This window comes from Chrysemys picta, chromosome 1, assembly GCF_011386835.1.
Source record: "Chrysemys picta bellii isolate R12L10 chromosome 1, ASM1138683v2, whole genome shotgun sequence".
NCBI classification, from domain to species: domain Eukaryota; kingdom Metazoa; phylum Chordata; order Testudines; family Emydidae; genus Chrysemys; species Chrysemys picta.
Genome location: NC_088791.1, coordinates 180,043,410 through 180,067,427, shown reverse-complemented (window position 1 = coordinate 180,067,427; position 24,018 = coordinate 180,043,410). Strand labels below are relative to the sequence as shown.

Here is a 24,018-nt window from a genome sequence, read left to right as displayed (position 1 = left end):
ACTGCTACCTAGCCATTCGGTCCCTAGTCTGTAGCAGTGCATGGGATTCTTCCGTCCTAAGTGCAGGACTCTGCACTTGTCCTTGTTGAACCTCATCAGGTTTTTTTCGGCCCAATCCTCTGATTTGTCTAGGTCCCTCTGTATCCGATCCCTACCCTCTAGTGTATCTACCACGCCTCCTAGTTTAGTGTCATCTGCAAACTTGCTGAGAGTGCAGTCCACACCATCCTCCAGATCATTAATAAAGATATTAAACAAAACCGGCCCCAGGACCGACCCTTGGGGCACTCCACTTGAAACCGGCTGCCAACTAGACATGGAGCCATTGATCATTACCCGTTGAGCCTGACGATCTAGCCAGCTTTCTATCCACCTTACAGTTCATTCATCCATACTTCTTTAACTTGGCAGCAAGAATACTGTGGGAGACCCTATCAAAAGCTTTGCTAAAGTCAAGGAATAACACATCCACTGCTTTCCCCTCATCCACAGAGCCAGTTATCTCATCATAGAAGGCAATTAGGTTAGTCAGGCACGACTTCCCCTTCGTGAATCCATGCTGACTGTTCCTGATCACTTTCCTCTCCTCTAAATGTTTCATAATTGATTCCTTGAGGACCTGCTCCATGATTTTTCCAGGGACTGAGGTGAGGCTGACTGGCCTGTAGTTCCCCGGATCCTCCTTCTTCCCTTTTTTAAAGATGGGCACTACATTAGCCTTTTTCCAGTCATCTGGGACCTCCTCTGATCGCCATGAGTTTTCAAAAATAATGGCTAATGGCTCTGCAATCTCACCCGCCAACTCCTTTAGCACCCTCGGATGCAGCGCATCCGGCCCCATGGACTTGTGCACGTCCAGTTTTTCTAAATAGTCCCGAACCACTTCTTTCTCCACAGAGGGCTGGTCACCTTCTCCCCATGCTGTACTGCCCAGTGCAGCAATCTGGGAGCTGACCTTGTGCGTGAAGATAGAGGCAAAAAAAAAATCATTGAGTACATTAGCTTTTTCCACATCCTCGGTCACTAGGTTGCCTCCCTCATTCAGTAAGGGGCCCACACTTTCCTTGATTTTCTTCTTGTTGCTAACATACCTGAAGAAACCCTTCTTGTTACTCTTAACATTTCTTGCTAACTGCAACTCCAAGTGTGATTTGGCCTTCCTGATTTCGCTCCTGCACAAATATGGAATATGGAATATGGAAGCATTACCTGATTTTTAAATGGTTTTGAATCAAGTAATTTTTAAACCACATAATACACCTTATTTCAAAACAAGACTTACTTTTCAGTATTTTAATTGATGTATTCTGCATGCATATATTTATGTTAGTTGTATATGCTAATAAAACAATGACCACCATAACTTTTTTTTTAAATAAAGTCTGACCTTTTCCATTTGGTTTTACTCTGACAAATAGCCAGCATTAACAATGGCATACTCAGTACAAGTATTTCACTACCCATTTTATACTGTACATTGAAACGGGAATGGCACCTATTTTTCAAGTAGTAAAGGAAAAGCCAGATACCTTTGGAGCCCATCACAAACACAGCTGACCCGGTTAACTGCTGCCACTCTCTAGATACATAAATTAAAATAAACATGACTGGATAAAAGAAGTAAATGTAGTAAAATATTGGTAAAATGTCCATCTGCCTAAGTATTTATAATGCCCTCATCACCATAGCACTCAAGTTACAAAGTACTATAGTCAGAGAGAGTAGGCAGCTAGTATAGAACAGTGCATTTAGCCTTCAAAAAATGTTAACTGCTAACAGCTTTAGTTTGGTTTCCAGTATGAACCAGCTCTCTCTATTAATATGGTATTTTCAGAGAGACAACCATGAAAAGTGTAACCCGAAATACAACACGGAAGTTGCATGTTGACAATACAAGGATGCTTTATTTTTTATCAATAAATTAGCTAAAACATTGCCGTGTATTTTATCTGGGGTGGTACTTTTAAAAAAAAAAAAAATACAACCAGACACATAATGTAGCTGTTAATAGACATTCTTTTCATATTTTACAAATGTTATCAGTATATGGCATATTCTCTTCAGTATATATGATAATGCAATGGGAATCAAACAATATACTTTTTTATGGATTTAAGCCCACAAATACATACATCTATATGTCACCTGCTAGTATCAGATTAGTCATATGAGTAGAGTTATGTATGCATTAAGCTGTTTGCAGGATTAGGGACAACATTTGCAATACTTTTGTTTGTACAGCACCTGGCACATTTCTGCTACCATGATACAAATAATGAATAATATAGAACACCTTTTTTCATTTGTAAACTCTTAACAAACCATGCACAATTCATTATATTCCCCCAGATGCTGTTCCGGGCTTGTCAATATAAACCCAGACAGCTAATGACTTCACACTCTGTTATCCTTCAAGTAGTTATGATCTGGCCCTGAACATTAACACCAGGCAATATGAAGTTTCCTGTTACACAATTTATTGCTTTGGAATCCATCTTGAAACCTCACCGTAACCTTCTAAGTACTCCATTAATCACATCCTCATTTTTAGCATTGACACAAGAATTGCATAAATTTAATAAAAACCTCTATGATTCAACATTTTATAACATCTGAAACAATCTAATCTTTTGTCCCATCTACTCCTTATTTTATAATTATACTTACATTAGTTTCTATCAAAATAAATCATTACTTAATTACAGTTCTTTCAAATCAACTAGAAACAGCAGCATTTGAACATACTTGAAAATATCTTTGTCTACAGTTTTTCTTTCAGGATGGGAAAAATAATTGTATAGTTCTTTAATTTCTGCTGAAGCCTTCAGAAGGTGATTACAAGGTAGGTTTTGTTACCTTGTCTAAACTTAAAGTATCTTCACTTAAATCACTATACGATAACTCAACAGCAAAATATAGGTATTTCCGCTATTTAGTAATTAAGATAAGACAATTTTCCCCTATGCAAATCCCTATAGAATTTAATAGAAAAATATAAATATTCTGTATGATTTTTTAACCATACTATATAGATGAATAGAAAATTTTATCCTTTCTATAAAATGGTTCAAAAACCCTATAGAAAGGAGAACATTCTCTTTTAAACTTCAAAAGTTTTTAGAGTAATTTCTATAAAATCCTATTACCTTTCTAGTGAACCATTTTGGTTTCAACCATATTAAATTCTCATAGGAAAGTCCTCTAAGTACTGAAGAACAGAAATCACAGAAGCCATGAGCAAAGTTAATACCTGTATCTAAAAAGACCTATTTCATTTGACAGGAAGGCCAAACAAAACATTTCAAAACTGATTCAAATATAGGGTGGTTTATTTAAGTCTACTGCAAATTTCCCATTGATTACAAAAGAACAATAAATGGGCCCATAATTACAAGACAAGAAATAACTACTAAATTTTGCACTACATAAAATATTTTCAAATATTTAGATTTACTGGCTTTTTTAACATGCAAAATTAAAGGGCAAATGGAAACTTTTTTTTTTAAATAGGGATAGCTTATAACAGAAAGAAAATGTTGCTCTGAACCATAGTATTACTTCAGTTAGTGCTTGTTGGCTCTATACATTTATATAAACATATTCAGCAAAATCTCCTACAAAAATTACAAACAGAAGTTGGTTAAAGGTATTTTCAGAGACAGTACTCTTTAAAAATTTTAAAACAAAACAAAAGTTGATAGAAATGTTTCTGTAATACAAGCAAGTCTTTTGGTGGTTTTAGAATTCTGTCTGGGTTCATTACCAGCCCTGCTCTCAGTACATAAAGGAAATAAAGAAGGAAGGAGGAGTGAGCTGGGATGTGTCTATAGGGAAAGAGGGACATAAGAGTCTTCTAGTTTTTGAAAAGACAAGCAGGAAAAGGATCATACTCAGATCTGAGGCAATATTGTGAAAATGTGAAGGAAATGTTGAATTAGCCCAATCAGTGTTTTCAATCAGATATTTAAGGACTAATAAGTCCTTAATAGCACTATCGAGAAAACAATACCTTTACTCATGTGATCTCTCAATCTCAATCGTGCTACTTCATGACAAAAGTTACTGTGTGTGTTAGTGTCTTTAGAATCAGGTCCGTAGTTTGTACTTTTCAGTTGAAAAGCACTAGCAGAAAAGCTGGAGCACTTTAAACAATTTCAAGCATATAAAAGATTGTTAGGTAGCTACAATCCAGCCCATACATACGAGGTACAGTACAAATATAAAACAAAAATACTGGCATTTTAATTATTGTTCTCTGTTCTATTAAATTAATTCTAAATAATTTGCTCATGTAAAAAAATGTTGACAGGCTGATGGAAAACAGATAGCATATCAAATGGCCAGCACTGCCATTGCAAGCAGTAATACATTAACACTGAACTCAAATTACTTTCTAGCTCTGGAGTGAGCGCATTTCAACAGAAGCATATTTTTCATTAGTTTTGGGTACTTGAACATATTATCTAATATATTACAGACATCTTTATAGGTACAAGAAATAATGTGTATGTTATCTGATCGAAGCAAACAGGAAAGCACAGTGCCTATGTTTAGGGATAAGTTATCTTAAGAATGAGCTTTTCTTATCAGCTTCGGCCCTGTATTCAGCAGTAATTTTTTTTTTATTTTGCTTCTTGTAGTATTATCAATTTATTATAGGTTCTGTTAGGTGCAAGTTATAAAAATGTATAACCTCCAAGTTACACAAATGTTTTTTGGGGAAAACAACACGGTGGTATATGCTTTTTAACAAGTCTAATTAGTTACATTTATATTAAAAACAAAAATATGTCTCAGGAGGCAACAGCAATCCAAATGTATATTCCAGCATTTTATTAAAATGTATTCTCTCTGAACAATAAACCTCTCTCTCACTGGAGTGACTGTTGCATTGCTGTTTCCTGTCACAGGGCCTCAGCAAAAGATTATGGTTTAAATCAAGATAGCCTGGATAAGCATTTTATTCAATTAGAACAGAAGATGACATAGGTTAACCAGCACAGCATTATGTATATATCCCTATTTACTTATTTCTAGAAATATAGTCTAAAATAATGTTACAGGAAATACACAAAGGGTTGACATACTGCAGTCTTTCATAACCATTTTTATCCAAGTGAGAATAAAGAGAAAATGACGGAGGAAAGAGAGACATAAATAAGAGGAAATATTAGTTTTTTTTATGTATAACAAGTTTTTTATGTCTAGCAAAACATCTGTATTATGTATTCAGCAGGAACATAATGAAAACTCTATATCCATTATCAAATAGATCTCCCCAAAGAAGAAATCACATAATAGCTTCAGTTTAGAGGTATCACGTTGATTTAATTTTGGCTAAAATAATTCTATTGTATGAGTATTTTCCATCAAAATAGATTTTTTTTTATACAGCTATAGTTCCTTAAATACTGTACAAAGATAAATAATTTATAATTTCACTCAAATATTTTTCATATACTGATATATAGTTTTACCAAAAATAGTTTTGTGGAACTCAGTGTGAAGCTGAAAACTTCAAAGAAAAATGATAATATTGTGATAAAAAAGCTCTTACCCATATGATATTTCAAAGTTCTGTTTGCCATCACTAAGTTAAAATACAACCACAATGGATATGGAATAAACAAGTTTTGATCCCACAAATCCTTGGTCATGTAAAGGAGTCGCATTTACTTTAGTGGGACTACTCACGTGAGCATGACTACTTGTGTGAGTCAAAATTTGCAGAATCAGGCCCTCAGTAATTGCAAAATACATTAAAACGGCAAAAAGCTGAAACTGGAAACAACATTTCTGTTGTGTTAGAGTACGTTTATTCTGATGCATTGTAATAAAAATTTACGTAAGTTGTAAAACTCTACTGTAACTTTCCATGGAAAAATATTTTACAGTGTTTCTCAACCATGTAAACCAATATGAATCCGAACACAGGAGCTTAATCACTGCTCTACAGTAAGATCAAACCCAGAAAACTGTACAGTAACATTGTCTATATTATACATCTTACTATGTTAAACACTTGCTATTTCAATAAAGGTAATCACAATTTTATTCTCCATTAATGACGTGATACTTTGTAAAGTTACTTTTCTTCATTATAGGAGCTTGTATCTTGCTTTTGCACAAGATTTTAAGAGTAGCCAATGATCTACTTATTTAGAACAGAATTTCACAGAAGTAAGGATTTGTCATATCCAAGTGTAAATTAAACATCAATTTATATTAATATTAAGGAAATGTGTGTTAAAATAACAGAGTAATCTTTGTTAAAGTACACTTAAAAGATCAAGATTCTAAAAAAGAAAAAAGACAAGAGGAACAACCAAATGTAAAAAAAAAAAAAAACCTATTGAGATTATATAAATACCTATTCCAGGGGTCAGCAACGTTTGGCACGTGGCTCACCAGGGTAAGCACCCTGGTGGGCCGGGCCAGTTTTATTTACCTGCTGACGCGGCAGGTTCGGCCGAACGCGGCCCCCGCTGGCCGCGGTTCGCTGTCCCGGGCCAATGGGGGCGGCGAGAAGCCGCGGACAGCACATCCCACGCCGCTTCCCGCCGCCCCCATTGACCGAGGACGGCGAACCGCGGCCAGCAGTGGGCGCGATCGACCGAACCTGCCGCATCAGCAGGTAAATAAAACTGGCCCGGCCCACCAGGGTGCTTACCCTGGCGAGCCACGTGCCGAACGTTGCCAACCCCTGACCTATTCCATCTCTTCTATTTACAGCATATAAAAATAGCTTTATCAGATTTACAACATCAATCACAGCATTTAGAAAAATAAGTAGTCACCAGTTAGGCAATCAGTAAAATCTAATAACTTATTCACTTGAGGGCACATATCATTCCATGACAAAGGAATATTTTTATTTAATAATGTGGTATTCCTTTAACAGAGTCAGAAGTAACATAATAGCAAGATAGCCACGATGATCATTTCTTTCATAACACAAAGAAAAAAAAAAGAACTATTATGTGAAATGAAAAAGATCTTCAAATACAAAGTCAACACACAGGTGTTTGCATTTTGTACATTTCATTGTGCGCTTCATAGGAAGAAAAAATAGTTTCATTTGTAGATCTTACAGGGAAACAAAGAATTTCAACAAGAAGTCCTGATAAACATCTTACTTTGTTAAATATCTTCACCAGGAGAGAGAGAAAAATTAAACCAGTTGTAAGCAACCTGGACATCTTTTGTTCCTTGATAAATATTTGTCTTTGTCTTTTGTGATAAGGTCTGCTGCCTGCATTTCACATAAAAAGGCCTAGTTGTTTCTGTATAGAAAACATTTAATTAAGATCATTTCCGATTTTGTAGCCCCCCGTGTGCTGATGAAAAAGGCAAGCAATAAGGTAGAAAAAACAGCACCCGCTGGCTGTAAACAGGGTAAAACAAATGTCCTGCAGCTCCAAAACAAGGAAACATGGGCCCCCCTGCTGGTTAGTAATGGGGAGGAAGTTATCTCCCACAGACTAGAAATTGCTACAAGGATACCAGGAAGAGGAGAGGGAAATGGATTGCAGAATCATGGCCAAGGGGAAAAAATGGAATTAATCCACACTCTACAATTGTGTAATGTTTTGGAGGTGGGGGTAGAGGGAGAAGAGTTTTCACAGAGCACAAGACCAAATATGTGATATATTACAAAAGTTGCAAAACTGAAAAACAAAGTTTTACTTTTAAAGGGCAAAATAATCTTAATTCTCGGAAACACTAACATTTCAGCATCTTCTAGAATACTAGATGTTAAAAATTAGTTTAAATGTTAGCTCAGGAAGAGAAAAAAGCGGGAGAAGATATTTTATTGTGAAGCAATAGAATCACTCTTCTATGAAAAATTTATTTATTTACTTACCTATTTTTGGTTAATCCTTTAAAAAAATATAATTTATGTCTATGTTGTCATTGAAATTCACCAGTATAAAGTTCTCCACACACAAGTGAACATAAAAAGCTTATTTATTTTTAAACCACTGTTTCATGTTTTATAAACACAGGGCCTTATCCTGCAGATCCTTAGCCCAGTGAGCAATCTCATTAGCTTGAGTGGAAATTGCTTACATGAGTAAGTGTTATTTGCAGGAGTTAGAGTTCACTAGAATAATTCCCTGCACCACAGATTTTAGAAATAAGAGGAAAAGAAAGTGATATCTATTTTTATACTAGTTTATAAATGAGGCTCTAACAGAGTAAGAGTACATCAAAATAATTCCTTAACTTCACTCCTATATGTGTGACTAAGACTTCTTGCAACATTTTATATGATATTAATTTAGGAACATGGACAAACAGTAACTCTCAATGCCAAGAATTTTTACAGTAAAATAAAAGCGTAATATTAAAAACTCAGGTAAGTAGAAATGCAGTGTAGATAATCCACTAGCACATTTATACATATTAGGGGTCATATCATTCCCACCCGTTCAATTATGCAACAGAGGAGTTGTGTTTACATTATGGCCATGATACAGTCCTCAATATGGATTCCAGCAGCGGAGTTTTCCTGTTTCATAAATATTCAGAAAGCACAAAATCGTTTTCACTTTAAACCTCAACAAAAGAAACTACAGGGCTTACAATGATCCTTTTTCAAAGTTGGATCAACTTTTAAATGTGTAATTTACTTTTTCTCCAGAAACTCCAGGATCTTTATTCCATGAATAAAAATGTCAACTATTTCCTTAAAAAACAAAATAAATAAATAACTTCCACACTGTAAAACATTTAAGACAAACACTGTAAGCACAAAAGGGCAGTTAGTGCTAAATTAATCTAAGTCCCCCCATGAATCAGAGTTTGTAAAGACCAGCTATAGAAAAAACCTAGCATATTTCTTGAAAAAAATAACCATTAAAACAAAAATATTTTAGTCACATATTATCTTACCCACTTTTTAGACAAAAGTGTGGAAAAGCCATCATGCAGAAAAGAGAGTAATATCACGGTTTGTTCACTTTACAATTATTGCCAGACTCTGGATTATACACCCAAATTGAAAGAGTCTAAGTGGATCAGGTCCACTTTCACTTTAGAAGAAATACATAACTCATCTTCCTACCAACACATCAGAAATATGATAACAATTGAACTTGAAATTACAGTACCTGGAGCTTGAATCTGTTCTCAGGTTTACTTAAAAAAGCATTCTTTCTACAAGAAGTATTCGTTATTATCCCATAAATTCTGTCAATAGTTTTGAACTCAAAGTATATATCCCCTATTTTAATGTTTTATACATATCCCCATTTTATGTTCATCTGTTATGGCTGAACTTAATGTTTAGAGTAGGGGTAGGCAACCTATGGCACGTGTGCCGAAGGCGGCACGCGAGCTGATTTTCCATGGCGCACACACTGCCCGAGTCCTGGCCACCAGTCCAGGGGGGCTCTGCATTTTAATTTAATTTTAAATGAAGCTTTTTAAACATTTTAAAAACCTTATTTACTTTACATACAATAGTTTAGTTATATATTATAGACTTATAGAAAGAGACCTTCTAAAAACGTTAAAATGTATGACTGGCACGCAAAACCTTAAATTAGAGTGAATAAATGAAGACTCGGCACACCACTTCTGAAAGGTTGCCGACCCCTGGTTTAGAGATTTTTAAATTCATTGCTAGTTAGTAGTCTCAAGTTAAAATCTATAAGATCCCGATCTTGGAAACATTTAAGGCTGAGCCTAATTTTAGAACTCAGGGTAGCCCCACTGAAATAAAGTGATGCTACTGAAGGTTAGCTTGTGCACATGTGTTTGCAGGATTGGTGCCTAAAATGGCATATTTTTAAAGTACCAAAAAGAATAAGAATCAAGACTTCACTTTTTGACGCACTCTCTCTTTCTATGTGTTTGTGAGCACATGTGTAGCATAATAAACAGATTTAAACTTTTTGGGAGGGAAATTCCATAATAAAAGGTAATGGCAATACCCAATCAGGATAATGTTTTTCGAACAGTTTGTACACATTTGACAACAAAGGAGGCAGTAAACAAGCCCAACCAAAGAGTATAATGGGATTAATCCAAGATTATCTCAATTGATCCTCTCCATAAGTACAGTGAAACCATACTCATTTAAGAGCATTGGAGGGGATAATGAATAAGTAAAAGTTACCTGACTTCAGCATCAGCAGAGGGCTGACAATGACCATGTTCATCAGACAAATTAATTTGGGATAAAGATCTAACATTTCTGACACTTAAGAAAAACTACCTTGAAACCTACCTATGTTTTAACTGCACTGTTTTGTTTATGTAGCAATGAAGATAATGTAGGATTGGGGCTTAGATACCCTGGAGATAGGTTTTTTAGGATATACCTACACCCTGGAGGGGGGGGAAATAAATCTTTTAAATGAGCTCTGGGTTACATTTCAGCCTAAGGTCTGAGATTGACACCAAGACAAAGAAGGAAAATGATAAAATGAATATTGCCTGATAAGTCTGTTGCTTATCATGAACATGGTAGTCGGTCTTCAAAGTAGAGCAGAGTTAAATATTCATAACAATTTTTTTCCTGAAAAAATCCTTGATTTCCAAAAAATATGTTCTAAAACGGGGGGGGGGGGGGGAGAGAGTTAATTTAGAGGGTTGGGTTTTTGGGGGGTTTTTTTGGACATCTTTGGGGTGAAGAACACCACTTTTTTTTGCATTTTAAACTGCATAGTTTGGTGACTGTTCACATGGTAGTGGTTCTGGATTCCTGATTGTCCAAGGTCACTCCTTATGATTAGCCATGATAGGAGAAGCTGGGAGCAGCTCTATGTAAAGCTCCCTTCTGCAGTGCAAAGAACTGGGGGTGGTGTGGTGGGGAGGGGGTCTGATGATTTGCCACCATGGTCACCACAGTCCAAAACATGCACAATACAGGAGACCCCAAAAGGGAAGAAGAAGTGGAGATGGAATACTAGACAGAGGAGACATAGATAGTAATTACAACACCAGCAAGCTGTAATTCAACAGTGAAGAGAGTGGGTTGATTGAAGCATGAAAAATAATGTAGAAACAAAAGTAGGCCTCTGATCCAGATCACCAAGACTCTAGTAAATTTAGAAAACAACTCCTGCCCTCTCCCCCCCCGTACTCTCAAGCACAGAATTAGAATAGAATAGAATTAATGGAGATATCCCATCTCCTAGACCTGGAAGGGACCTTGAAAGGTCATTGAGTCCAGCCCCCTGCCTTCACTAGCAGGACCAAGTACTGATTTTGCTCCAGATCTCTAAGTGGCCCCCTCAAGGATTGAACTCACAACCCTGGGTTTAGCAAGCCAATGCTCAAACCACTGAGCTATCCCTCCCCCCACAGGACACCATTCACATAAGGGATTTAAACTACTCTATACAGATACCTGCTACATAACTCCTGTAAACTAGTATGTGTCAAAAGAGGCTATAACTTCTCCTCCAGATGTCTCCTTGAAAATCTGTGCAACAATGCCTATAAGAAATCAGTCAGATAATGAGAGCTGGATTGGCAGATGAAGACAGCTGACACTTTATTAGTATTTCTTGTCTTAAATATCCAACAAATTGCATATACTGACTTGTCTCTTTTCCCACAACCTTGCTGGGTCACTTGCTCCCTCAGATTGCAAGTTTATCAGGACAGGGATTGAGTCTCTGTATATGTTTGTACAGAACCTACAAAGTAGGCCCCAGTCTTGATTCTGGGTGCATCTGCAATATTCACTTTTAATAAATAATAAATAATAAATAATAATAATAATAATAATGAGAAGGAGAAGGAGGAGTAGTTCTGGGCATAGGGTCTGCATCAGGAACAGTGACAGCATTAGGCTTTCTATAATCAGCATCAAACCTTATAGTCCCATCCTTTCGGGAGATCATAACAAGTGGAGAAGCCCAGAGACTATTAGACACTGTAATTACTGCCATTTCCAGCATGCTTGCTATTTCCTTACAAACTTGCTCCTGCATTTTTGCCAGTAGTCCGATATACTCTGCTGGGTGCAGGCTGTGGTCTTACAGGCCATTCCATGAGTCAGTTCCAGCCTGCTGGAAAATACCTGCTGGTGACTTTGCAGCACAGCCATAATCTCTTTCTTTTTAGTCCAGGTTAACCCTTTATATAGGTCAATGCTCTCTAGTGGGGTTTCACTATGGCATTCCGTCATCAAATCAATAAGAAGGGCTGTCTTAGAGTCCTCCTCTACACAGCATATCACGTTTACAATGGCTTCATGCCTGTGATACACTTTTAACCTGTTTATATGCACAGTTTGAGGTGCAACCCTGCCGCACAACCTTTGTACACTGTAGGTAACATTGTTAACCCTTTCTACCACCTCAAAAGGCCCCTCCCATGAGTTCTACAGCGAATAACACCAATACCAAATCTCCCACATGAAATGACCAACAACAGGTACTGCGATCATACCCTTATTTCTGAGCTGCCTGGCTTTTTGTGAGGTTTTGCTGCACCAGTTCCACCATAGACTTTAAATCCTCCCTCATTTTTTGCACATATTCAGCCACCAGTTCCCCTTCTGCTTCAGTGTCACCCTCCCAGGAGTTTCCAATTATATGCAGGGGTCCTCTGACCTTTCTCCCATACAGGTTAAATGCAGCAAACCTCACAGACTCTTGGGGCACCTCCCAGTAAGCAAACAACCAAATAGGGTAACATGACATCTGAGCCACATGCCCTCGTTTACATAATTTTCAGCATAGATTTTAGGGCCCCGATGAACCTCTCAACTAAATTGTTTGTCTCTGGGTGGTATGGGGCAGATTTCAGTTGCTCTATCCAAACATCCTCCACAACTCACCAAATTGCTGGGACTTGAAATTTGACCTCCGATCTGTTAAGCTCACTTTAGGAAAACCCTGCTGCTGAATATAGAGACCAGTGCCTTAGCAATTGTTTCAGCATCTACATTTGACTGAGCAACTGCTTCTAGATATCTGGTGGCAAAATCCAATAATATAAAGCTTTTTCCTCTCTGGGTTGGCCTGAGTAAGCACCCTATGATATCCATGGCAACCCTAAAAAATGCTTCTTTGATCAGGGATAAAGGATGCAAAGGACACTTGCAGAGAGCCACAGGATTTTTTCCACTTATGAAATAATTCACAAGTCTTGCCGTATTCCTTTACCTCATTTTGAATATTGGGCCAACAGAAATTTTTCTTTTGTCTTTCATATATCCTGTCCGTTCCCAAGTGACCAGCAAAAGGATAACTGTGGGCTAATAACATTAACTCCACACGATGCTTTGTGGGCACCATTAACTGTTTATAGGGCTCCCAGAGACTTCTATATTTCCCAGCTGGGGCTTCCCTGTAAATTCTTCCCTCTTCTACAAAGACCCTTCCCCTGGTCTCTTTCTCTGGGACATTCCTGAGGATGACCTCCTGCCTGCTCTCTAGGGAGGTGTCTGCACTCTGCTCTGCAACAAACTCCATTTGGCTTTTTGCTTGCACTGAGAGCTGTCTCAAGTAAGGGAAGCAACTCCTCACTCCCCTCCCCTGGAGGCACAGCGGGTGGCTCACCAGAGACTACTGGAGCTGGAACACCAAAAGCGTGAAGACAGAGAAGAAAAGGCAGCACGAGCTTAAAAAGTTGGAAATGCAAAGACAGAACTCTCATGAGCCTCCTTACCCCCAGGAAGCATCACAGTGGCGTCGTCAGCAGGAGCTATACCCCATTGTCTGGTTAGCCCAGGGTCAGACTCCCAGCACTTATCTACCAGCTAACATAGCTTCTGAGCAATTCCAATGTGAGAAAGTCAGAAACTGGTAATGAAAAAGGTTACAGTTTGTTATTTCTCATTTGTTTATTTTGGGGAGGGGAAATAGAATAAAGGAAACAAAGGTTCCTTGCCACACCAGATCACAGTGAGAAAAACTCTGTACAGACTATGGCTCGAATACTACAGGGAAAACAATGGAAGGAATGAAATCTCTACTCATGGAATATGATAAGCATCAGATTAATCCACTGAAAGTGCCTGTGTCCGAGAGTGGTACAGGTTTAGGAGCTCAGCCTGGCACAATTCCCAGCAAGACTGGCCACGGTTCACTGCTCCAGGCCAATGGGGGCTGCGGGAAGCGGTGTCCAGCACATCCTTTGGCCCACACCACTTCCCACAGCTCCCATTGGCCTGGAGCGGCGAACTGCAGCCAGTGGGAGCCGCGATTGGCCGAACCTGCAGATGCAGCAGGTAAACAAACCGGCCCGGCCCCCCAGGGGGCTTATCCTGGCGGGCCGCATGCCAAAGGTTGCCGATCCCTGCCCTAGGGTGATCAGATAGCAAGTGTGAAGAATCAGGACAGAGGTGGGGGGTAATAGGCACCTATATAAGATAAAGTCCTGGATAATGGGACTGTCCCTATAAAATCAGGACATCTGGTCACCCAGAGTGCCCCTCCTCCCCACATTCAGGTGTCAAGCCTTGATCAGTCACCTTGCTCCAGGTGGAATCATGCAACTCTCCCACTCTCAGACCAGGACTTGGGCTGCAGTCCCCAGATGCTAACCATGATTACTTCAGCACGTCTGACTTAGGCTCAGAAGACCTTGCAGTTCTCTTCCCTCTGGGAGCAATAACAGTGGTAATACTGATCGCACAGCGTTCTCAAAGCAGAATGTTATTAGAACAAAAAGCATTTAAGAGAGAACAGATTTTAAAACAATAAACCAGTCTACATGCTCTTTCTCGAAGGCTTGCCAGTCCCTGGAAGCTGTCCAAGTCCCAATTTCTTTAGATTCTCCCTGCACAGTCTCACCCTCTATCAGTTTGTCTCCCTGGAGAGCTGCTAACAATTGACAACACCCCCCCTCCCCCTCCCATACTACTTCTCCCGATAAGTACTTTTTAACTGTTTACTGCCCTTTTGATGTGTAGGTCCAAGCCTGGCAAAACACCTGTGTAACTGTGGACTAGATCCTGGATGTTATTATCAAAGCCATTGTGTTGCCTTCCAGCTTAGTCCCCCTGAATTCAAGCATTATAGATGTGCAATAACCTTCCAATACCGACAACATAAGCTATTTCTAATATCCCACCATGGTTATGCAGTAATTTTACATCACTAAGTCACATTCAGTGTTCATAAATTACATAGCACTTCCACAACATTCACAGATAGATTCTGCTGAAGTACTAGAAGCATGTACCAAACATTGCTGGATTATCCTGACACAAAATTCCAGATAAATAGATGGGCTTCACATATTTTTTGTTTTAAAATGTTCTAAAATATATAAAATTGTACCTTTCATTACTACTTTTTGCATCCCACCAGCCTTCCCTACTTTTGTTTGGCTAGTGAGGGACCTAAAAAGACTTGAGTATGGGGAAAATGTTTATTTTAAATGGCTTTTGGTCTATTAATACACTATTTTTATTCTAATATTTGAAACAAGTATATATAGACCACACTTTTTTTTTTTTTTTTTTTTGCACAATTCATTCCACACTCTTGCTGGGACAACTAGAACACTTCCTGCTTCTTGGCATTGTGCTAGTTGCTGAACAAACATATCAGAAGAGAAGCTCTGCCCTGAGGAGTTTACACGTTTTTCAACTGAGTACGTCATTTGTAAGCCAGTGGCCCAACGCACTCGTCAGCACACCAGAGAACTCTCAGGAGACTGAGGGTTTCATTCCCTTTTCTTCAGGGCTCCAGTTTTATGTCTCCCTGTAAGCCTCACTCACTGAGTTCTCTACTTCCATCTTCTGCAGCTTTCCTCTTTCTAATTCTTTCTATGCAGTTTTAACCCATACTATAAAATGGGCTAAACCATAGTATAATAACTTCAGAAAAATCTCTTTGTGAAAAATATGGTTTCTTGGGTCAAGTAAATATTTTTATGGGACATTATCAGAAAACAGGAGCTATTGCTGTGACTCAAACAATGCCACAGGCAAATACAATATCTCTGTGGTCTAGCTACCTATATTTTCCTGGGTCTTTTGTGATACAGTGGTGTAGCTGGCAAACCACTCCATGATTTGGGCCAAGATTTGGACAAATCCTGTGCGGTAACTCTGGGGAAGGCAAGCCATTTTTCTCTTTCAGTCAAGACAGAGAACTGCAGGATGAGTGTGTGTCTAGCATCACAAATAAAGAATCTCCCTTTGCTTGCTGCACCTGAATTCTGCCTCTTGTGCTTTGAGGGGGATATTTCAGATGCCATCATTGCAATTGGAAAAATGATATGTGGTTAATTAAACATTAATTGCACTGGCAACCTTAATGCTAGCATGTCCTAACTTTTGACTTTTCAACAGTAATAATATTGCTTTAACATAGGTTTTTGTGTGTAATATCCTAGGTTGTTTTGTTTTTGTTTTGTTTTTTAAAAGCAAACTGGGAAAAAAGGGAAATGCCTTTATGTGGGGGATACTGACACCCAGATGGGTCACCAGCAGGGTTGGAACTTTTAGAGCCAACTTCACTTGAGCTAATCTAGTAATGGATAGCAATAGTAGGTTGTCATCCTCTATGTGGACCACTAAAGGGGGAAAAGATGCACACTTTTCCAGTGGATTTCACAGATATTTGCAGACAGCAAATAAATGGTGAGACTCAGGAATCTTGAGTTGCACTCCAGACTCTGAATGGGAGTGTTCTCTAGTGAGCAGAGACTCTTCTGCCCATTCCCCTGATCCTTGACCCCTTTTGACCCATCTCCTGAACTTGTCCAAGCCCTTTTCTTCCCCACCCCAGCTCTTAGTCCCAGTACCTTTCTCCTCATCTTGCCAGTCTCACTATTCAATATTTTAATTAATAACTTGGATAATGGAGTGAAGAGTATGCTTACAAAATTTGCAGATGACACCAAGTCAGGAGGGCTGGCAAGCACTTTGTAAAACAAGATTAGAATTCAAAACAACTTTGACAAATTAGAGAATTGATCTCAGATCACCAAAATGATATTAAATAAAGAGAAGTGAAAAACTAAATTTAGGAAGGAAAAATCAAATGCACAACTACAACATGGAGAATAAGTGGTAGTACTGCTGAAAAGGATCTCAGGGGTTATAGTGGATTACAAACAGAATATGAGTCAACAATTTGATGCAGTTGCTAAACAGGCTAAGATCTTTCTGCGGTATGTTGTGTGTTAGACACGGGATGTAATTGTCCTGCTCTACGTGGCATGGGTGAGGCCCCAGCTGGAGTACCATGTCCAGTTTTGGGTGCCACACTTTAGGAAAGATGTAGACAAAATAGAGAGAATCCACAGGATAGCAACAAAAAAAGATAAAACATTTAGAGAATCTGACCTATGAGGAAAGGTTAAAAAAACTGGGCATGTTTAATCTTGAGAAAAGAAGACAGAGGGAAGTGGGGGACCTGATAACAATCGTCAAATGTGTTAAGGACTGATATAAAGAGAACGATGATCAACTGTTCTCCAGGTCCACAGAAGGTAGGGGAAGAAGTAAGGGGCTTAACCTGCAGCAAGAAAAATTAGGTTAGATACTAGGAAAAACTGTCTAACTATAAGGATAGTTAAGCTCTGGAATAGGCTTCCAAGGGAGGTTGTGGATCTCCATCACTGGAGGATTTCAAGAGCAGATTGGACAAACACCTGCCAGGGATAGTCTATATTTACTTGATCCTGCCTCAATGCAGGGAGCTGGACTTGATGACCTCTTGAGGAAAACCTTCAATATGAGAAGAGACTACAAAACTCAGTGTTATTGTACTCTAACAAACTGTGTCAATCCAATGTGTCTACTTCTTCTTAATATCTCTTAAGTGAAGTGTCTCAAACGTCTGAGAAAGTTGCCATTTCTGTTCCAAGCTACACAAAAACATTAGTGGAAGTACAAAACTGCTGTTTTGCTTTTCACATATCAATCTAGGATATTTTTTATTAAGAGGAGGTATTTTCTACATACCCTACAGCAAGGGTCGGCAACGTTTGGCACGCGGCTCGCCAGGGTAAGCACCCTGGCGGGCCGGGCCAGTTTATTTACCTGCTGATGCGGCAGGTTTGGCCGATCGCGGCCCCCACAGGCCGTGGTTCGCTGTCCCGCTGTCCCCAATGGGGCCGGCAGGAAGCCGCGGTCAGCACATCCCTCGCCCGCGCCACTTCCCATTGCCAACTTAAAGTTGCATTTTTCAGGAATGTAACTACAACGTTAAGTGAGGAGTTACTGTACAATACTACTACTTACCATTAATGTAGTAAGCTTAATATTTAAATGGGGACTTGTTTTGCCAGCTACAGAATGTAAAATCCCTGAAGACCTAGAAAACAAAAGCAATAAAAAGGGGTTAGAACAGCACATGCTTTCCTAAGTGTCTGTTAATTTTATATGATTTGTGTTTTGAAATCTATTTTAAGACTTCAGTTAAAGAGTACTTTAAAAGATGTAGTGATTAAGATTTCTCAAGAATATTGTGCCTGTAAAGGTTAAGGTACTCACAGGCACAAAACAATAAGTCCTTTATTTATTCATGTTCCAAGTTTGGCATTCATCACTACCCTCAAGATCTAGTGCCCTCAGCCCTGATCATGATGTCTGAAAATAAGAAATAGTTCATTGCTTACACTAGATCACTCTTGCGCCCCTCTTTTAGAACAAAGGCTAAAAACAGTCAACAGTTCTTACTTGTATTGATTTTTGATGCATATTCAACTGATAAAGCCCTAGCCCAATGTTCCTAGAATTATTAGAACAATAAAACATATACTATATCAGTTTGTTATTTTATTAACACTAATGTCCAGATCACTCTTCATAAGAGTCTATCAAGTTTGGATAAAATATAAAATAAAATGTCCATACCCAAACTATCATTTGTATTAAATAGAACAGTAATTTTATTCAACACTAAATCTCTCAGGATGCAGAGAAATCAGAAACCAAAATAAGAGAGGTGACATATGACCATTTTTTCCTTAAGGTAGTTTTGAAAACAAAATACTTTAATTTGTTTTGGTCCACAGTCAGCAGAAAAGCTGGCAGTGAGAACTTGCAAAAAGTTAAAGAGGAAGAAAAAAATCAAAAGTGAGAACAAATATTTATTTTTTTGATGGAAAATTTTATTCAGAACTTGAATCTCTGCTTGACTTGTGAAGCGGAAACATTTTTCTAAGCAATCCACAAAAGATTTTAACAAGCACTTTGGATGGAGAGGTGGGTTTATGTTGCTCGAAACAGAAAAGGTCATTAAAACTAACTGAAATGTATAACACATTGAATAATTTTGTCTCTTCTTTTGAAGTCTGCATTTCACTTATATGCTGTTAATCATTTGCTTTTTTCTCCTTGTTAGTCAGATATGTGTAACAGATGAATACAATCTAAGAAACTGAGAGAACACAATATTATACTAAAGAGAACAAGCTGTACCATCTCTAATACATGCTGTACCATCTCTTGCCCACCGTTATCTAATTGCAAGCATAAGAAAGGCACATATACCTGGCCTAAGACAAGTCCACAGTATGATCTCCACTTCCTGTATATTCCCTGATGAAGTGCTACCGCATATAAAACGAAAACTATGAACTGGAAATATCAATAGAGATCATTTGTTGTAAATCTTTTGCAAGTACTAGAACTAACACAGATAATTAAAGTGGTTCATATAAGGAAAAGACAGTTCATAAACATAGTAAACAAGTAATTAAAGTAGTTAATTTGCATAACAAAAAAGCAAGTCCATAAAGTTGTTTCCAATTCAAAACCATTCTTGAGAAATCCTGTCTTCTCCTTTAAAGGAAACAAGGAGGCAGCGGGGGTCATCAGCACAGCACAGATAGTACAGGACATGAAGCAACTAACTGCTCTTAAAGAGAAGCAACCTCAAACTCCTGGGAAGGATAGGAGAGGTACTTTTGCCTCTGGTAGGGTGTAGATCAGTTCCTGCTTTTCAGCAAGCCTAAATGCAAACACCACCATGAAGAAGGGATTAATGTTCCAACACAAGCAAGCCATATCAAAGTTCCAAAAATAAATCAGTCCATTTCTCACCACTCTATCATATTTTTACAGTTTAAAATGTACATGTTTATTGAGAAAAGATTAAAAATCCACTCAGTAACTTATACTTAAAAGTAACAGTGGTGAATCAATTCATATATGATCGATCAATATAAAACTTTTCACCAGCATGATAGGTAAGTATGCCCATCAAAAATGTTTGTTGTTGCTTTTAGTTGTTTGACTTCCACTACCTAACCACATAATTTCTCATTGGTTTCAATATCACAAATAGTTAGCTGTCCTGGCAATATTGCTGTTACTGACTTTTTACTGTCTTTGGACAGTCTCCTGGCATCATTAATTAAATGAATGTGATTTTTCTTCCAAACAGACAGATTTTTCTTCCAAATATGTAGGGGGAGGGATTGCTAAGGGGTTTGAGTATTGGCCTGCTAAACCCCTGGTTGTGAGTTCAATCCTTGAGGGGGCCATTTTGAGATTTAGTTGGGGATTGGTCCTGCTTTGAGCAGGGGGTTGGACTAGATGACCTCCTGAAGTCCCTTCCAACCCTAATAATCTATGATTCTATGGTACAGGAACAGTTTCAGGAGAGTGGTGGTGGTAGTGTAGGATGCCAGGTATAAGAAACAAATGGAGATGTTTTGCTTGTTCAGATATTTGATCACAGAATATTTTACAGGAGGCATAAAGATCCACACAGGACAGAAAATACAAGTTTTGGGGCTGAACTGGATCTTTCCAGGAATGTAGCATGCATTTTACATTTCAAATCTGGCCAGCATGGGGGAAATAGAAAAACAGGCTTGTTTCACACATACAGCTTTCATCTTCTTTCTATTTGCAAAACATTAACACAACAAGGTACAAATTCTTCACATTCACCCTTAGTTCACAGGAAAATGGCTTCCAAAAGGACAGCTGCATTAGGTTTCCACAGCTGCTCCACTGCCAACAGCTAAGCCAGCAATGGATTCTGTACAATACATTTAAGAGGCCAAGGGGAAAAAATGGAGAAAGAAAAAATGACACACTTGTGCTCTGAGTGGAAAGTTTCATTTCAGTCTTGGGCATCTGTGTTTTGCAAGTGCCAACTTGTTTTGCAGAAGTGGTCACTGCCTCCAGTCAGCCTACCCTTCTCTATCTGCTCAGCATACAAAGTGAAACTATAATGACTTCTTCTGTGGAATCTGAAGCGGCAAATAAATTCATACAAAGAGTTAAGGGATTTTTTTAAATGTACAGGATGTAGTGTAAAGAGAAACCTAAGGAAGTGTACATGTCCGTACACATTTGCTGGATGGAACAATAATAAAAATGTTTGTGCATGGCAAAAGTATTTATACTGATAATACATACGCACAGAATGTCATGATATATTGTGCATTATGTTATATAATAAAAATATACACTGTTTTAAAAATCCCCACTCAGGTTCCTAAGAGGCATATTTACTACATTTACCTGCTCCAGAGTAGAAATTAAGTAATTAAAAACAGCTCAACTGGATCTTTTTATAAAGTGTCTGGCAGTATGCCCTGGATGCAAAATAGTACTAAAAATGTGGGCAAGCACAAATCTTAAACCTTAATTTCTACTGATAGCAGAAAGGGAGGAAGCGCAACACTCCAAGCCGATCCTAAGAGGAAAAAAATCAATGTCGTATTTCCATATAGACAACCTCAAGGCCAAGAGCCAGAACATCTCCTCTTCAGGGTCACTTCTACTTCCAATGTGACCAAGTAGGATGAATAGAAAGCTGTTTCCCAAATAATGAAAAACAAGTTCCTAATCAGACAAGGCAGCTGCCAAATTGATCTAACCGATCTACCCCAATTAAAAAGTTTAGTTTCTATAACCTTGTACCCCTGCAGAAGATCCCTGCAGGTCACAGTGCAAGTCATTTGTAGACACTATGGGGAAGCTTATAAAGTATCTGTTTATTCCCTACCTTGTCTTTGGATATACATAGAACTTTACTCCTGGAATTGCCTTTATCTTGGCCAGTATTACCTGAATGTGACATGGGAAAGGGGGGGAAAAAACATTATTTGCAGTATGTTAATTTAAGGTAGTAAAAGAAAAAGGGAATATTCAGTGAAATTGAAAAGTGACAATTTTAGAACTGATGAATGGAAATAATTTTTTCATACAACACATAATTAGTCTGTGAAACTCATTGCCACAAGGTATCACCAAGGCCAAGAACTTTGCAGGATTCAGAAAGGATATTTTATATGACTATCAATAATATTTAGAATTAAAAGGATTAAGGATTTAAAAGGTTTGGAAGGGGTATAAATTCTCATGCTCCAGATCTAAACCAACCTCTAGCTCAGGGGTCGGCAACATTTGGCACGCGGCTCGCCAGGGTAAGCACCCTGGCGGGCCGGGCCAGTTTTATTTACCTGCTGACGTGGCAGGTTCGGCCGATCGCAGCCCCCACTGGCTGCGGTTCACCGTCCCGGGCCAATGGGGGCGGTGGGAAGCGGCGCGGGCGAGCGATGTGCTGGCCACGGCTTCTCGCCACCCCCATTGGCCCGGGACGGCAAACCGCGGCCAGTGAGGGCCGCGATCAGCCGAACCTGCCGCGTCAGCAGGTAAATAAATTGGCCCGGCCCGCCAGGGTGCTTACCCTGGCGTGCCGCATGCCAAACGTTGCCGACCCCTGCTCTAGCTACTGGAGCTCCTTGTGGCTAGTTTATTCCATAACTCCCTACTACAGGATTTCTCGAACCTTCCTCTGAAGCTGCTGGAATAGGCCACTGTCAGAGAGAATATTAGACTAGACTAATCACTGCTCTTCTTCAGCAAGATAAATCCTCTGTTTCTAATCCATTCATTTCATAAGAGTATGCATCAAAAGCATATTAAAAATACTCTAATATACATATATGAAGCTCAGGCTGTTTCACATATCTTTTTTATAATAACATGAGTCAATGGTAGCTTGACTTGGGACACTTGTATTTTGTTCTACTGCATTATCCTAGATAATTAAAGAAATGTGAGTTTAGAAGGAATACTTCCTTCCAATAAATAAATAAATAAAAATGGGCAGGGGAAGGGGATAGCAAGTATAGGGTTGCTTGAAATCTACAAACAATCCATTCAATTCATCTTGGAAGTACAGTATTGAAAATTAGACATCAGATTAATGTGTTACATTCTAACTAAGATGAACGGAATCTAAAAGTATCTCTAAATATTGTTAAGAGTTTAAGATTTCAATGAGTTTTCAGCATAATGCAGCTGTTCCGAGGTTCAAACAAACAGACCTTTATTGCACCTTACTCAATGCTCACTGTGCCTGCATCACCCCCTGGATCCCAGCTGCATTTCTTGGGGTGAGCTGCTACCAGGTCTCTGAAACAGGCGCGGCTCTATGTTTTTTGCCGCCCCAAGCACGGCGGTCAGGCGGCGGTCAGTGGCATGCCTGCGGGTGGACCGCGGTCATGCGGATTCGGCGGCATTTCTGCGGGTGATCTACTGGTACCGCGGCTTCGGCGTACCCGCCGCCAAATTGCCGCCGAAACCGTGGGACCGGCGGACCTCCCACAGGCACGCCGCCAAAGGCCGCCTGACTGCCGCCCTCACAGCGACCGACAGGCCGCCCCCCGCCGCTTCCCACCCCAGGCACACGCTTGCTGCACTGGTGCCTGGAGCCGCCCCTGCTCTGAAAGGCAGAGTCCATTACATAGGCTCATGGACAAAGACACAACAGTCAAACATGGAATCTTTAGCACAACTAATAGGGGCTTGTGGCTTTTGCTACTGAAATTCCTAAATTCAAAACTCAATAACAATGTTTGTGTTTGCAGTGGTAGCTTGTTACAAATATGTTCCTGAAATAAATCTGTTTCTGCTATGCACTCTCACAGCTGGAACCTCACAGGGGTCATCCACATACAGGCACAAGATCTCACAGACAGACAGACAATTACATAACATACAATTGGCCCCATAACCCCTCAAAGGACTTCTGACTGACCGACAGACTGCTGAGCTGCACAGCGACTGGGGACTCATTCTGTGCCTGCCTTCTCCATACATTTTTCCCCCTAAATCCTCATGCT

The 24,018-nt window shown here is 39.1% G+C and overlaps 1 protein-coding gene across 40 annotated transcripts in view; it reads right to left on the bottom strand.

The window, feature by feature from the left end:
* Positions 1–24,018, bottom strand: part of LOC112059026 (uncharacterized) — a 439,279-nt gene that overhangs the window by 320,816 nt on the left and 94,445 nt on the right. For all 40 annotated transcript variants that reach the window (XR_010594439.1, XR_010594424.1, XR_010594426.1 and 37 more), the window contains one exon: positions 18,167–18,239. The gene's annotated coding sequence lies outside the window, so the exon portion shown is untranslated. The remainder of the gene's footprint in view (positions 1–18,166; positions 18,240–24,018) is intronic.